The sequence below is a fragment of the Podarcis gaigeae genome, assembly GCF_964106915.1.
Source record: "Podarcis gaigeae genome assembly, chromosome: 10".
Classification (NCBI taxonomy): domain Eukaryota; kingdom Metazoa; phylum Chordata; class Lepidosauria; order Squamata; family Lacertidae; genus Podarcis; species Podarcis gaigeae.
This window is the reverse complement of record NC_139686.1, coordinates 45,805,307-45,823,123: the sequence shown is the minus strand read 5'-3', so window position 1 is coordinate 45,823,123 and position 17,817 is coordinate 45,805,307. Positions and strand designations below refer to the sequence as shown.

The 17,817-nt window shown below is 40.7% G+C and overlaps 1 protein-coding gene across 4 annotated transcripts in view; it reads left to right on the top strand.

Annotated features, from left to right (window-relative positions):
- The window catches only part of MSRB3 (methionine sulfoxide reductase B3), a 58,918-nt gene that overhangs the window by 33,088 nt on the left and 8,013 nt on the right, over positions 1-17,817 (top strand). The window lies entirely within an intron of this gene.

Here is a 17,817-nt window from a genome sequence, read left to right as displayed (position 1 = left end):
TTTGGGGGTGCTGGGCGGATCTTTGTACCCCGGCGGCGCATATGCTGAAGACAGCGCTGGCAGGGTAGGTGGTAGCTGTATTGCAGTTGTTCTGGTGCCTCCACAATTTACAGGAAGAAGTGGGCTGGAGACCACATTTAGGTTTTATCATAAGATATGGAATAAGCTAGAGAGAGAGAAATATGCTTATTATCATTGACCTCAGAATTGTGTGAATATCCTAGCAGGTTTTCTCAACTCCTGGATAGAATTTGACAATTTTGATGAATAAGTCTACTTGTTTTACTTTTTCTTGGGTCTGCTATTACAATTTCTAGCTCATTTAATTAAAGAGGCTCATTTCTTGAATACTGTTTTTGTTGCTCTGCTTCTGCACACTAATCTAGAGCACACATTTCTCCTTCCTTGGACAATTCCCTCTGTTGGAGAGGAAATGTATTTGGAAAAACCATTTATAAGGCACAAATAGCTTGATAATTTCTGTGATTTTTTAAATTTTTTTGTGGTGAAAATAACATGAAGAATTACACAGATTTATTTCCTTGTAATAAAAGCAGAGTCTGGCATGCAGTTATGAAAGGACCAATTTATTAATTTCAACTACAAAATCTGGAAACCTCGTACAGGGCTGAAAGACTGAGGAAAACATTGTCTATGCAACATGAATTTGAACCGAACATTTAACTTCAAAGTGAAACAAAAATTTAAATTAATGTTTGATATTCATCATACAAATGGCTATAACATCTGTACAGAAATGCACATTCTTCACTTTGATGGCCAGAAGTTTATTTACTTTAGTAACACTGTAATCTTTTGCTGAAATTAATTCGCCACTCAATGTAGATACTGCTGTGTAAGAAAACAATTGTATTATTTTCTGTTTTTGAAACTTGGTGTCATAGAATAAACTGATGCATAGATTAAAATGTTGCACTATACTTTTAACTTTAAAGAGGTAAGAAATTGAACTAATTGGATTTCATAAAAGCTGATTGAAGGGAAAGAGGTACTTCTATGGAAATCCAGCTTGCCTTGTGGGGAAAAGATTTAAGAGAACGAAGAGTAGTTGCTGGCAAGCAGGAATCATGCTAATATTCAATAATAATAATAATAATAATAATAATAATAATAATAATAATAATAATAATTTTTATTATTTATACTGGGCTGAGGCCGTTTAGGGTTTTAAAGGTCAGCAGCAACACTTTGAATTGTGCTCGATAACGTACTGGGAGCCAATGTAGGTGTTTCAGGACTGGTGTTATGTGGTCTTGGCGGCCGCTCCCAGTTACCCGTCTAGCTGCTGCACTCTGGATTAATTGTAGTTTATGGGTCACTTTCAAAAGGACTGTGTCTCATATATATTGTACATATGATATTAATGCTTTATTATTTATTCCAGTAAAAGAGACGCGGGTGGCGCTGTGGGTTAAATCACAGAGCCTAGGACTTGCCAATCAGAAGGTTGACGCTTCAAATCCCCGTGACGGGGTGAGCTCCCGTTGCTCGATCCCTGCTCCTGCCAACCTAGCAGTTCGAAAGCACGTCAAAGTGCAAGTAGATAAATAGGTACCGCTCCAGTGGGAAGGTAAACAGCGTTTCCGTGCGTTGCTCTGGTTTGCCAGAAGCGGCTTAGTCATGACCCGGAAGCTGTACACCGGCTCCCTCGGCCAATAAAGCGAGATGAGCGCCACAACCCCAGAGTCGGTCACGACTGGACCTAATGGTCAGGGGTCCCTACCTATTTATTCCAGTAACATCTTTTGTCCAGTATTCTGCAGCTTACATAGGTTGGCTTCATATGTTTGGGTTTCCTTGTGAGTGATGAGAGAGATATCTTTCTTTAGTAGCATTATCTATCTCAAGTAATGTGCTCCAGCTTCCAGAGCAGTAGGGAGCGCATTGCTTCCAAGAGACCACAGTGGAGAAACAAGTGGTACAGTTCTTACAGTGGAGTCCTGTGTTTGTTTACTTGGATGTATGTCATATTGTTCCAAACTATGAAAGAAAATGTTTATTTAGTTTTTGATGACTGCATCTCTAGTTTGATCAGAATTTCACTGTGTTAATGATGATATATTCTTCTTCCTTCTTTGACGACCACTCATAGCTGAGTAAGATTGTCTTCCACGAACACAGTCTTAGCGGTATATCCGTAGGTGACTTTAGAGGCCAATTCTGGATCCACATGTCCTTCCACAGTAGGTTGCCGGGCAGGAGTTGATCATGGTGAGGGTTTGCCAAATGTGCCTTTCTCTTAGCTTGTTTCTCTCTTTCGTCCTGAGTTCGAGTGTCTTCAAAGTCCATAACACCTTTGGTAAAGGCTGTTCTCCAGTTGGAGCTCCTGCAGGCCAGTGTTTCCCAGTTGTCTGTGTTTATACTACTTTTTTATGTTTGCCTTGAGACTTTAAACTTCTTTTGTTGGTCACCAGCATTAAGCTTTCCATTTTTAAGTTCAGAATAGAGTAGTTGCTTTGGAAGACAATAATCAGGAATCCAAACAACATGACCAGTCCAACGAAGTAGATGTTGAAGACCCATTGCTTCAGCACTGGTGATCTTTGCTTCTTCCAGTACACTGGTATTAGTTCACCCGTCTTCCCAAGTGAAGTTGTTGTGTAAGTTCAATTCCTCCCACTTTACAGACTTCCGCAGGTATCCCATCAGGTCCACTGGCTTTGTTGTTTTTCATTTGGTTTGTTGTTTTTCATTTGGTTTCATTTGGTTAATATGAACAGCTCTCCCAGATTTGGAGATCCTGCAAGCTCATCTCTAATTTGTTTTTGTGGAATTTGTGAGAGGACCTCGGCTTGAGTGTTCATTTGCACCTTGGCTTCCTCACTTGAAGCCTGTGTTGAGGTATAATCTTGATAGCCATCGTGATATGTATTAATTGGTGATCTGTCCAGCAGTTGTTGGCACTCGTCATAGCTCTGGTAAAGAGCACATTATGGCAATCTTCAGCTCAATTATATAGTCTAAGAGGTGCCAGTGGTTTAACCGAGGGTGCTTCCATGATATATACAGAAGTATGCTCAAGTGTGTTCAGTGGGACTTATTGCAAAGTAAGTGTCCATAGGACTGCATTTTTGTTGTGGCATAAGTGCTTGTGAACTGGAGTCCACTTGGAGTTAACCTACATACAGGTGCAAAGGCCAGGAACTATACAGCATAGAAATAGGTAAAAGGTAAAGGTACCCCTGCCCGTACGGGCCAGTCTTGACAGACTCTGGGGTTGTGCGCCCATCTCACTCAAGAGGCCAGGGGCCAGCGCTGTCCGGAGACACTTCCGGGTCACGTGGCCAGCGTGACATCGCTGCTCTGGCGAGCCAGAGCTGCACACGGAAACGCCGTTTACCTTCCCGCTGGTAAGCGGTCCCTATTTATCTACTTGCACCGGGAGGTGCTTTCGAACTGCTAGGTTGGCAGGCGCTGGGACCGAGCAGCGGGAGCGCACCCCGCCGCAGGGATTCGAACCGCCAACCTTTCGATCGGCAAGTCCTAGGCGCTGAGGCTTTAACCCACAGCGCCAATAGGCTTGTGGTATTTCTGTGCAGAGTGTATTTTTATGCAAGGTAAGAACAGAGTGACCCATTCACAACAGCAGTGCTTGGGACTGTTTCCATAATATTGTTGTGAATAGATCACTCTGTTCTTAACTTGTAGATGTTTGGGCTCTACAAAGAAATACGACGTATCTCTTGTTATCCTTTGCATTTTTCTGTACCTGAAACCTTTTGTCTGAATCCCAGACATGACTACTTAGCCCTATTGTGTCCAGCGAGGCTTACTCTCAGACACATTGATCACACTGGCTACAACCTTCCCGCTTCACAATGGGTGCTTTTTTATACTCTCTTGTGTGACTGCAAAATTAATCTCCATACCTTTTTATGAAAAAGCAGGATCTTGTTCTGAGATCTGAGAGCTCAGGGTGGAATATATGGATAAAATTAACAATATAATATCCCAACCATCTCTTTATTGTTAGAACTAATAATGTCAGTTCTGGGATGCAGATGGGGATCTACCTTTAAACAAAAATGTGGCGTGGATTGATAGGTTTCTTGAGGTCCCCAGCCCTTTCATGTATTTTTAGACAATAGGGATGTGTGGCATAAGGTGTGGAAATTTGAATCTTCAAGGCCTGTTTTGATTCTCGCATCTGGACAGGCTTGCAAGGTGTTTTGAAGGCCTTCTGTGAGAACTTTGCCTTGCTGGTGTTTGGAAATCAGGCATTTCCCCTGAAACAGATTGTCTTGATGGCTCCTCACCCTCTCCCCTGCGGAGATGTGGACTGTGTGTTACCTCTTCAGTAGTTTTATAGAGGGAATCCTACTGAGTGCACCTGGCATTTATGGACAATTACATCAGGGGCATGTGCAAACCTTTTGGTATGCTTGAGTTTTTCAAGGGATGGAAATGCACCACTCCTTTTTGGTTTGTAGAGGAGCTTGTGCCTAAGAAATGAAACCGTTTCCCATAGTGGAAACAAGTGTGCAAAAGAACTGAAGCCCAAGAAGAGAACCTTGAAAGATGAGCACCAACTTTGTGAGCATGTGAACAAAGACAAAAGTTTAGAAGATGTTTACATGTGGCTGGCATGGAGGTGCTCAAGAGATGGTACTGGGGCCAGGCCACTTAGTTCCTTCTGAGTCCCCTGTAGGACAGAGTTCTCTAGGGTGAAGGCTTATAAAGGAGAAACTTGAACACTTAACAAATCACAATTTCCTTTGGAGCCCTTGCAAGTGGGTACAGAGTGAATAAACTGAGGTTGTGAGCAAAATACAAAAATTGAGAACACCAAAAACTGAACCGAACATCAGTTCTAATTGGAGATTCCTCTAAAAGTGTGTGTCTGTGAGGTTGTAATTGGGGGTGGGGAGCACTGTTCTCTGGTGCATCTTTTGCCTTTTAAGGATACCTATTTATCTTTACCTATGATCCGCTTCCTTATTTGTAAATAATACAAACATTACAAAGGCACTAGAGCTCTGCAGCTTGATTTCTGGATTCTGCACACAGGTCTGATGCTGTCTCACATATTTTGTTTCTTTATATTGGAAAACCTTATTTAATGAGTAAAGGAAGTGAAAATAATGGACGCTGATGGGTGAAATCTAAAGACCTTTTGGTAACTGTGATGTGTTTAACTGTGGTTTGAATTAAACAGTCTTCTTCCAGCTGCTGATATTCACAACATTTCTGACAGTTAACTATACATCACACATTCTCATGTCTATTCAATCTAAACATTGCTGTTTTAAGGAGAGTCCAGAACTAAACCACAGTGCCGGAAGCAAAGTAACAATCTAGCACCTCTACCCTTAACACATTTATTTGCAAGCAATTCACACTGATTTCATTGGAATCCATTTCCAGGTAATTGTGCTTAGAATCTCAGCCTAATGTGATATGGACCTCAGTTCTATGCTCATTATAACCCGGTTCTCATTCAGGTAGTAAACCTATGCATGGGGTCTCCCACTTGAGGCAGCAGGTGGGGGCTCATATGGCTGCATAAAAATTTACCTCTATGGCCAGGAGCCCTTTCAGCCAGAAACCTTTGAGCTGAAAGACCTAAGGACAGTTCACTTTGAGCCAGATTCTCCTGGTGCAATGCCAAGGGTCTCATTTTCTCTAGTGCTTGCTTGCCAGCATATGAAATGCACCAGGCAGGAGTTGAAAGAGGGGCTTTGAGTCCTCTTCTAAAGCTCTTCAGTCTTCAGGAAGGGGGCAGAGCCTGGGGGGGGGGGGTAGTCAGGTCCCTTGAAGCTAAGAACATGTTGGAACTAGTCATGTGCTCTGTGTGATCTGTCCAGAGTACTGAAGGACTCGCTGCAGATTTTCCTTTCCTTTCGGTTTAAGGATTATTAATCTCGACATGTAGATCCTGGCTGTTTTTTTGCCTGATTTTCATTTCTGCTCCAGACGGTTCTCTTGGACTGCTTCCTGCCAACTCTTCCCAGTCTTGGCAGGCTAGGACACTCCTTAACATCTAGCATTTTTGTTTTCTGAGAATCATGTAAGCCCTCACCCTGACTGCAGTCAGAAGTAGTCCAGCAGACACATAGGTTTACTACTTCAGTGAGAGTTAAACTTTACTAAGGAAAAGTCTAGAGACAGTTTTATAAATGATGTTGTTTTAAATTATTCCAAGTGAATCAAGCTAGATGTGACTTTGAGGATCCTTGTTTCACAGCTCTTTAAATTTATTTTAAAAGTAGCCCTTGAAGCAATACCATGGCACCAGGTGTTTTTCCCTATCGCATTTTCCTGATCTGAATTTGGCCCAGTACATTGTGGAAAACAGTACAGGAGAAAATACTTTTGACTCTGCCCTTAGCAGCATGGCCCTGCTGATCCAGAGAGGAGGACATGGACCAACAGATTCACATTACAAGGAAGGGGATTCCTGCTAAACACTGGGAAGAACTTTCTGATGGCAAGAGCCATTTGACAGTGGAGCAACCTCCCTCAGAAGGTGACAAACTCTCCTTTATTGGTGTTTTTTAAGCAGTGGTTGCATGGCCATCTGTCAGGGATTCTGTCACTGTGATTTCTGCATTCCAGGGAGTTGGACTCAGTGACCCTGGGTGTACCTTCCAACTGTACAATTCTATAACTTTGGGGACCCCATGACAACTTTTTAAAGAAAGTTTAAAAGACAAAAAAAATAAAAATCCACTCATGGGTTTTTAGTGTCTTATACAGTTGGCCCTGAGTTTCTAATCTGAGATCCACCTTCAAATTAATTAAGATTCAGAAGACCATATGGAAACTGAAAATTTAAATATCCAAAGTTTTGTGAGGGGATTAGAAAGCAAGCACATTCCTAGATGATATAGAAGCATATTTCTATCACATTCGTACACTACTTAAGTGTCCTTGCCTTTTTGTGTGCCAGCAGTTTGGGATTAATTTTGCGTTGGCTTCAGAAGCCATACAGTAGCCAAAGAAAAGCCTATGACATGACACTTCTAACCTTTGATTGCATGGCTTCCGCTCTCCTGGATTTCTGAGTAAGCGTGCGAGTGCTAACTTCATCTTACATTATTGCAAATAATTGCATCATTCTGTTTATAGCACAGGTGCTATGCAGCAGCTACTGCATGGCTCCCAGGATACCTGATTCCACCATTTGTATGATCTTTTTCTGTGCATGGATCTATGGGGCAGTCTTGGCACTGTTTTAGGCTATAATCCTAATCCCATTTACCTGGGAATAAATCCCATTGAATTCAATTGGATTTACTTCTAAGTAGATATGGTTTGGATTCCACTCTTAGTTGTCACATTTTATTGGCAGTTGGAGTTTACAGTTATTATATTTTGTGTTGTAGCCCAGCCTGGGATCATGAACTGATGAAGGGTGAGACAGAAAGGGAAGCAATAACCACAATAATTTATACTTAATTGGACCCAGGACATCTTCCCTATATTTCAGTTATCCTACCAGTTTTACCACCATCACAAATAAACTCCCTGAATCGAAAAGCTACCAAGGGTGGAAGTTTCCTTGTGAAAGAGATAAAGGCCAATGAAAATTGGCTCAGGTTGGTCTGATTTCCTGCTGTATTTCAATTCTTGCTCCCCTGCACTAAATTCATCAACCTCCTTTCCTAGCGACAATAGCTCATTAGATTAGTTGAGTATTCATGGAGATTTTCATCTTCTGAGTCATACAACTCTTTTATTCCCTAAAGAATTTATTGTGTAAGAAAGGAATTTCATGTCTTTGTAGTTTTAGCTGGGTTTGTTGAAGCAGTTTCTGAAGTTTTCTTGTAATACCTGGGGAGCCAGGTCACAGATTTACTCCCGTTTCTCAAGAAAATTGATCCCTTTTGGTGCCTCTCCCATGGTGGTTTTATTCAGATATTTTCTTAATCTTTTTAACCTCTTCCTTTCAATAACATCTTCACTTGGCTGCTTAGCGTGTTTCCCAGAAGCTAGATGTGCATATTTTAGTTTAATTCTTTGAATGAACCAAAGTCATTTACTATTAGTATGTGGCTTCCAGGCTTGTCCCATCAGGTTTCCATCACTCACTTGTTATATAAGAGAAAGCTAAAGTTACAACTATATTGGCCCATTTAGCAATTGGTGAAGAATGCTTTTATGCCCATTATGTACACTCTTTTTCTCTTTCATGACATTTTTCAGGGAGGGGGGAAGCAGATAAAATTCAGATAGGTCGGAATACCAGAATTTTAGTGTGTTTTTCTTTGCAAGGCTGAGTGATTTGAGGATGATACATCTTGACATGTGAGTTCCGGAAATGTATGGAGTGATTGTAATGTGAGCAAGGCTGGCTTATGCAAGGAATTTTTCATGGATGTATATCTCTGGTTGTATAAGGTGACTGCACTTAGCTGTTATTAGTTATCAGTTGTGTGATATATTTGAACATCCTTGAGTTTGAGATGATCATGCTACAGGTAACAATATTTCCAGATGTACTTTTAACCCTCTGTTGAAAGTGCCGATAGAAAAATTTACTGTATCAATCTGGTTTGGGGCTCAAATATACCCCAAGAAAGCCATAAAAATAAAATAACTGAGGGAAGATATTAAGCATGATACCATATGCAAGAATGATAGTATGCCTTTGCTGAAAAATGTCATTTTCCAGCAAAACAAAAGGGGGAAAATAATTGGGTCAACTGTACCTCACCTACAAGAACAGGGTGTGATCCCATGGGTTATCAAAAACATATTATAGCCTTAACATACATATAACATAACAGTTACATAAGTATAACTGCAATAATCATGACTTGCAAATTACTTGTAAGAAAAATAACAAAGCTCAAAGACCTTGCAACCAACCATACTGTTCAAGTCACTAACACACAATTACCACACTTCACAACTGCATGAGTAGGAGATACAAAATAGGTTGCATGAAGCCCGTCATTGCAGCCATTTTCTGTCACGGAGATGATATCCTGACTGATGGTCTACTGGTGATCAGTTGTTTTATTCTGTTCAGAAGCCTGGAGGCCACTAGTATATAACCCAGTGCAAATGCTGGCAATCAGGTGATTGTCCAGGCTTGCAGAGTGCTATAGATCATTGTGATGTCAGGTGACTGACGGTTGTGTGGCCCACCCACCTGTCAAACCTGACCTGTTTGGGAGATAAGGATCCCTTCTGCCGGCCAGCTAGACCCACTTTCACACCCCTGTTTCACACAGATCATTTTGTGCAAAGTAAAAGGTAGCTTTTCCCCCTACTCCCATTCCAATACTTGGATGAAAGCTGCTTTTGACTCTGAAAGAGCAGGCAGACTGTGTTATCTCTGATCTTAAAATGTCTCTCCTACTGATTTTGTTTTTTTACAAGCAAAGGAATTTTATCTCCTGATCAAATTAGGAGATAAAGCTGTAGGTGCTGGCAGGCCACTTCCTGCGGCTTGCTGGGCCAGATCCAGCTGCCCCTGGTCTGAAACCTTCCATGTTGTACATACCTGCATTCTCAGTAGATATTTGCAGGAAAAATCTAAGTCATCTGGGGCCAGAGAGCTTTAGGGAACAACTTCTCCCATATAAATCCTTCATACAATAAGATCATATGATGGGGCCCTAGTCAGAATTCACCAAAAGTTTGGGCCTGATGTATACATACATACATGCGGGACGCGGGCGGCGCTGTGGTTAAACCGCAGAGCCTAGGACTTGCTGATCAGAAGGTTGGTGGTTCGAATCCCTGTGACGGGGTGAGCTCCCGTTGCTCAGTCCCTGCTCCTGCCAACCTAGCAGTTTGAAAGCACATCAAAGTGCAAGTAGATAAATAGGTACCGCTCTGGCGGGAAGATAAACGTCGTTTCCGTGCGCTGCTCTGGTTCGCCAGAAGTGGCTTAGTTATGCTGGCCACAGAAGTTGTACGCCGGCTCCCTCGGCCAATAAAGCGAGATGAGTGCCGCAACCCCAGAGTCAGCCACGAATGGACCTAATGGTCAGGGGTCCCTTTACCTTTATACATACATGCAGCGAAATATAGTGGTTCACGCTGCAAGGTGATTCATCGGGCTGCGTTGTTTCTGAAGGCAGATAAAAGTTCACATTTCTTTTTAGAGCTCCTCTATATTAAAGAATCCCCTCAAGTAGAAAGCTAGCATGGCAATCAAAATATTAGGCTATAATCTTTCTCCTTCATGAGCTATTCTTCAATTGTAGGGAGTTTCCTATGTGGAACAGCATCAAAGGGTGTATCTTCCGCCTTGGTACATGCCATTCTTCCACTGCAAATCTAGACTTAGCCGCAGGTTGTGGTAATAAGGATCAGAGTATCCTTGTGGTGACGGCTTCATCCCTGAGCAATTCCCTCTGAAAAAAGAAAACAGTGAAAGCTGTGTTGTTTGGGGTGGTTTACTATATCAGGAGTACTGTATTTTGTGCATGTGGCTGCTATATGTTCTATTTTTTTTTTTATTGATACTGCCTATCTTTTATGTGTATATGTGTGCGTATTTAAACAGTTTAAATTTAAGTTATTTTATACGGCTTTGATAAATCTGCTTTCAGAACAAAATGCAGGTTAAATGTGTTGTTTTTTTAAAAAAAAATCTATATGGAATTTTCATTCTTCTGTTTACACTTTTTTACAGATTCCTCTTTGAGTAGCCTCTTATAAGAGACTGAAATGTTTGAATCTGGGAATGGTATTACATACAAGTCTAGTGTTAATTTCTTATTTTTCATGGTTAATGTTAAAAAAAAAATCAGATGAACTAAAAGCAGTTAAAACAACTTCAGTTGCAACAGATAATGTTCCATTTCTTGAAGCTGCAGTTTAGTGGTGATCTATCTTTAAAAACCTACATTGGCCTGGATAAATTGATTTTCTTTCCCTATCAGCAGGTGGAGACAGGAACATAGACAATGCACATCAGTCTTTTTATAGCATGCGTGCTAGCTTTCGTTTAAAAATGTAGGCAGTTGCCACCAGATGGAAGCAGCTCCATGCTAGCTATTTTGAGATTTTTCTAAAGCTTCCAGATTATGCTACATAAATTGCTCCTTTACCTAAATTCTGCTAAGCCCTTCATGTGAATACAAGTTGTTTATTTGAACAAGTCCATCATGGAAATGGGTAACCAGCATTGTATGTGATAACTCACTTTTGGAATCCCTTCTCTGAAGTGATACTGGGGCCATTACTACATAACTCTGTAGAAACTCTTCTGTACATTTTCATTTTCTTCACTCCTTCAGGGTAAGAACAGAAAAATGGATAAGATTTTTAAAAGCTTGATGATGTTTCATGTTTGACAGTGGAAAAGAAACTGGGGAAAGAAAAGTTCCTCCTTGCTTTGACCTCTAGAAGTAATCCAACTGCCGTAGATAAAGTTATACAATCTTCTTGAATAATTAGTGCAGAAAATTTATCCATTATTTTTTACACTATTATCATGTGAAGTGGCTTTTTCTTAGTCCCCTCATGATAGCCACCTTCTGTATTGCAAGTAGCAATTACTCATTTTCTTAATTTTTAATTAATGTGGTTGACTTCCATAATCAATCTTGACTACAGATGTCATCATCTACTATTCTTCCTTGTTAATTTTTGGGAACCACATTCGCCGAACTGTTAAACAAAAAGAGACAACACTAGGGTTGCCATATGTTCCTGGACATAGCTGGTATTTGGTCGTCGGAAACAGTGTCCAGGCAGAAATCACTTAAATGTCCGGGAAAATACAGGCGTATGGCCACTTTAACCTTTTGAAATACAGTGGTACCTCGGGTTAAGAACTTAATTCATTCTGGAGGTCCGTTCTTAACCTGAAACTGTTCTTAACCTGAGGTACCACTTTAGCTAATGGCGCCTCGCGCTGCTGCCATGCTATTTCTGTTCTCATCCTGAAGCAAAGTTCCTAACTCGAGGTACTATTTCTGGGTTAGTGGAGTCTGTAACCTGAAGTGTCTGTAACATGAAGCGCCTGTAACTCGAGGTACCACTGTATGGCAACTCTTAATTGTTGGTTAATTGTTATTAAGGGTGTTGGTGGTAGTATGATTAGCAGGCAACATTGTCCATTGTATACACTCACCACTTTTGTTTCTTTATCATCTCTCATCACCACACTTAAGAATTCGTTGGGCTAACTATTCTTACTCAGTTTGCATGTTTCTGTCTCTGATGCTTAGAATTCAATTTGAGATTGCAAAGGTGTGCACATATGCTTGAAATGATTCCCATGGAACTCACTGGGACTGCCTTCTGAATAAAAATGTAATGGCCCACTTGGCCTAGGACCCAGCTAACACAGAGTATACCCCAAACTCAGCCACTTCCCCTTTCCCCCTAGCTACCACCAGACAAGGAGTCCAATATTTCCACAAGGCTTCCCCTTATCAATCAGTTTCCAAATATCCCTGTGATTTCTCTAAGTAGCGAGTTCTATAGCTTCTACATGTTATATATGCGTGTTACATGAGGAGTGCAAAGAGAAAAGTAGCTGTGTCTTTAAAATTGCACAGGGTTCTCTGGGACAAAAGGCACTGGAAATCAAGATTGTCTCTGCTAAATTAGAGGACAGTTGGAGAGTAAAGAACAAAGCATTTGAGAAGCTATATTTTTTGAGTTAGATGGCTTTCAAGTGATGAATCCATGTATTCTAAATGCTTTCCCTTTGAATCAGTATGGCTAAGAAGTGCTTGACTTTGGCTACTGCATACACCTAGTGGCTGTGCAGTGTGATGGCAACATGCTAAAGAAGCTAATGTTGCATTTATGTGAATGAGAAATTTACTTACAAAATTAGGTTTGTCATTGATTTGATTTAAATGATAGGATTTCATGTTTCACATGTGTTGTGTTGATAAGGTAGTGTAGACTAAGACTTAAATATCTACAGAGGGTCCTATAGATGGTGTTTTAATATGGACAATATTAACTATAGAAGCTGCAGTAGTTTTATAGCATCCTGGAGCTAGTGAGTAATTCATTAAAAAAAAAAACATGGGCAGCGTGACAGGTTTTGTTTTGTTTTTCAGTTGAACTGCTTTTTGGGATAGTAACAAAAATATTGTTCAACACTGAATGTTTTTGGATTGAGGTTACCAGGTCACCAGTAAATTTTTAAAAACTATTTCATACATTTTTAAATGGCACTTCAAAATTACAGCTTAGGGTTATACTTCTACACAGTGCCATTGGGATCCTTTGATATTTATGATATACAACTGACTTACATTTTATGTTCTATTTTCAAAAATCTTCCCTGTGATTTAAAGTAACATGAGAGATCAAACAGAAGTGGACAAGGCGAATATAATGCTTTTGCTGAAATGAAGCGGGTTCCCCCTAAGCTGTAAAGTATGCAATTAATGGTAGAAACTTCACTGGCAAGATACAGTGGTACCTCAGGTTAAATACTTAATTCGTTCTGGAGGTCTGTTCTTAACCTGAAACTGTTCTTAAAGCACTGTTCTTAACTGTTCTGAAGCACCACTTTAGCGAATGGGCCGCCATTGCACGATTTCTGTTCTCATCCTGAAACAAAGTTCTTAACCTGAGGTAATATTTCTGTGTTAGTGGAGTCTGTAACCTGAAGCATATGTAACATGAAGCGTATGTAACCTGAGGTACCACTTTATTCTCTCCCAACAACAGGATTAGTGCATTTGTATAATAAATAGAAGTTAATATATTGGAGTGATATAATTTTACTGTCACCAATTCTGATACATTTTGAAGACTGGCAGATGCTGGTAGAGTTTATTAAATATATTATAATTGTGATAGTATTGTACGTATTGATGTGTTGAATCTCTGAAAAGAATCAGAGGATATTTTCATTCCCCAAGGGTGTCTAAATTGCTCTTGTCAATCTCACTTTTCTGAACAAACCACATGTAAAATCTTGCAGTTTTAAGTCCCTTTTAAAACAAGTGTTATCCTACTGAGAACTGAGCCAAAGAAATGAATCCTGACAAACTATTTTTGTTAGATCTCTTAGCACATTCATCAGAAAGGGAAGTGAAGAAAGAAATATAATCCCTACAGTTTTTATTTCCTTATTATTGAAAGGAGAGAGAGAGAAATGGGCTTTCCTCATAAAGTTTGAGATTCAGACATGTAGCTAAAATTTATGCAGGGTGTCCCTGCTCCCCACAAGTACAATTCCCAATTTTGCCTCCTTGTGCTGCTTCCAATGTTGTCAATTCATCTCCAGACATAAACTACCTTCATGTTCCTAGTCTGAAACCTCTCAAGGCAATTACTTTGCAGCATATTTTCCAGTGGTAGCCATTGACAGTGCTGTTGGTGGAGAGATTAAGAACCTTGTTAGATCAGAGCAAAGGCATCTCTAGCCCACCATCCTACTTCCTGCAGCGATCAACCAAATACCTTTGAGGAGCCAGCAAAAGAGGACAGGGACTGATGGATCACCTTTTTCTGTTTGATGCCAGACAGTTCCATCCCATTTTGTTGCTGGCTTTTTTTTTTTAAAGCTATACAAAAAAAGTCATGAACTTATGAAGGTCTTTGAGGATCCCATGGAGGAGGCAACAGTTATGTGCTCTCACTTGTGTTAGGTCATATTCACTTCAGGACTTGTGCCTCTTAATCCAGCAGGTTCTTCAGCAAACCATGAGTCATCTCACAGATGAGCAGGCAAGCAAGCCATGGTTTGTTTCTCCCAAAGCTTATTTTGTTTTCTAGCTACTCTTGACTTGTGTTTTTGTAGCCTGACAAACAGTTGTGGCCAGGTGGTAAAACAAACCATTGTTAAGCAAGGCTGTTGGATTTGGACATAATGCCAAACCATAGTTTTTTTTTTAAAAAAAGCTATGGTTCATAAGACAACAACAAACATCATGGTTTGTTTCCATAAAACAAACATTGATTAACCTGCTGGACTGATTTTTCATATTTGTGCTTTCCTCACTAAATGTACTGGAAAATAGATTCACAATGAGACAGATTACATTTATATGGTCAATAGGGATTCACTATTCTATATTTCCAAGCTATAATGCAGTCCATGCCTTGAAAGAGCAGTTGCCTTACTGACAAAGAAACTGAATAAGAAATAGAAAATGAAATATTTTTTTTTGCAGTGGAGTATTTTCTGATAGTTCAGTATATTTTTTCAGCTGATTTCATGTTCATAATGTGGATGGGGTAATATATATATATATTTCTTTATGCCTTTGCAGGGGACAAAAGTAAGAGGCTACAAGTAAGGGGAATGAGCAATTGATTATCAGTATCAGAACTGGAAAGAAACTCATCCATCTTCTAGTTCTTTTGAACAATATAACTTTTCCCATAAGACAGAGATTGCTCCAGTCTTTTCATTTCAGCCTTTGAAGTTTGCCTCTTGTTGTGTGGTGAAGGATGTTCTCTTTGAGGATTTCTTCAGCACTGAACTAGTCTTCCTCCCCAAATGATAAAGGCATTCTTCTTCCAAAGTGCTGTTGTCAGTTTATAGCAATAAAGTACTGGTCCAAACCAGAAGCAATTATTAGGGATACTTTATCCTCCTGGAAGATGTGAATGTTTGTGGAAGATTATGTTCTCTGGCTCCTTTCCATTGGCTTGGCAGGAATAGAGGAATCTTTAGAGTTTATGTTTCAAGATGTTTTGTGTTGTCCAGTCATTTTGGTCTGCATCTTCTTCAGAGAGCCCAGATGACCCTGCTCTTCTCATTCTGATGTAATTGGTAGATACTCTTAGGCTATGATCCTAAATAATTAGTTTTACGCAGCTGGGTAAGAATGAGGCACAGTCTTTCCATTAGTTTCTACACATGGGCTATATTGACTCCCCAGTGAGATTTTTTGGTCTTAGAACACTCTGCATGGAAGTGGCTGGAAGATATGAAACTTAATTTAGTGTGTTTCTTTATTCAAGTTTTTTTTTATGAGTCCTTTTAAAATACACTCTTTCAGTTTTTCATCTTGTTTTAACTTGGTTTCAATTACATCTGAAACAGATTGTATTCAACCTATGTTGAGATCTTTTGATGACTTTTGCACCATTTTGCTTTAAAATATTTTTAAAAATTAAGCACATCTGCAAAATACTTGTCTCTGAAAGCAGCCCCCCCCTTTGTCTTTTGTATGGCATAATTTCATTAAGTCATTAGCGGCATACTTTCAGGAAATAGTGGAGACTGGATAAGAGAGTTTGATTAACATTTTTCTAATGTAATATGATTGCAGGCTCTGAGTGTATACCGTATTTTTCGACCCATTGGACGCTCCGTCCCATAGGACGCACCTAATTTTTTTTTGGGGGGGGGAAATAAAGGAAAAAAATGTTTCCTTTATTTCCCCCCCAAACCAGGTCAGGGAACAGCGGGATGGCAGCGCTGCGCCTCCCTGCTGTCCCCCGAGCTTGTGGGGCTGGCCGATGTCTGCCCAGCGCGTGGGGTGCTCTGCTTCAGGGCATCTCACATGCCGGGCGGCAGGCTGCTATCCGCAGTGTGGGGAGCCCTGCGGGAACTCCCGTAGGCTCCCCAGGCTTGCTGATAGCTTCCTGAAGCTTGGAGAGCGAGAGGGGTCGGTGTGCACCGACCCCTCTCGCTCTCCAAGCTTCAGCGAAAGCCTGTATTCGCCCCATAGGACGCACGCAGATTTCCCCTTCATTTTTGGAGGGGAAAAAGTGCGTCCTATAGGGCGAAAAATACGGTATACACACACACACACACACACACACACACACATATATATGAATGATCGGATTATATCTTTCAAAAAAAAAGTCATCTCATTTCCCCAAGGCCTTCTACTTCCTCAATGGAACTTCTCTTCCCACTCCTCTTCTTGTGTGCCCCCTAGCCCCTCACAGAAGGGGAAGCCCAAAATCAATTGAGGGAGCATGGGGGGAGGAGTGAGAGAGAAAGATCCATTGAGCAAGCAAAAGTCCTTGTGTGAATAGGACAACCTTGCTGAATACAAACCCTAAAGGCTGATCCACACGTCCTCTTTCCCCCTGCCCAGACAGCACAGGCCCAAGTGGTTTTCCGCTTGTCCCGTGCTTTCTAGGCACAGGTCTGAGCAGTTTTCAGTCCCGTTCCCCCCCCCCCCACACTGCTTTCCCCTGGAAAAGCTGCTCTTTAGTGCTGATTCAGAGCAAACATCAATCTATGGAAAACCCAATTGACATTTGCTCCAATTCAGCAGTAAATAGTGTTTTTTTCCTGGGGAAAGTGGCAGGACAAGCAGAAGTCTGGCTGATCTTTCAGTCTTTGCTGCCTTGACAGCAATCAACTACGGTACTTTAGAAAACAAGGAACTTTGCTGACTTCCCACTCTGCTTGGAAGTACCAGTTGGAAACTGCACTGGATCAATTCTTCATCTGATTCATTGGACCTCGAATGAACTTTACATCCTGAGACTATTTGGAAATAGTAGGTCTTTGCTTAGTACAACTATGATCTGCTCAAATTTAATTTGTTCTCCTCAGTGTTCTTATTGACAAGGAGTTGCTTTTATAGTAGGGATGGGAAAACAGTAGCCCTTCGTGTCTTGTTGAACTCCAATTCCCATCAGGACCAGGCAGCATGACCAATAGCCAGGGATGATAAGAACTGTAATCCAACAACATCTGGAAGGCAGAAGGTCCCCAGATCTGTTTCAAAGCATTAATAGCAGTAGGTAGAGATGGTTGTAGAGATTCTCTGATACAAGAGCCAAGTGTTCCTACTTGGCTCTTGTATCAGAGTAATGCTGGTCTTACACATTTTCATACTAGAAAGAAAATGGCAGAATGGCACACCTTACTATCACCCACTGCTTTTAAAAGTGGAAGAGGTCTTTCAACAAACAAACAAACAAACAAACCAAGGAAAATTA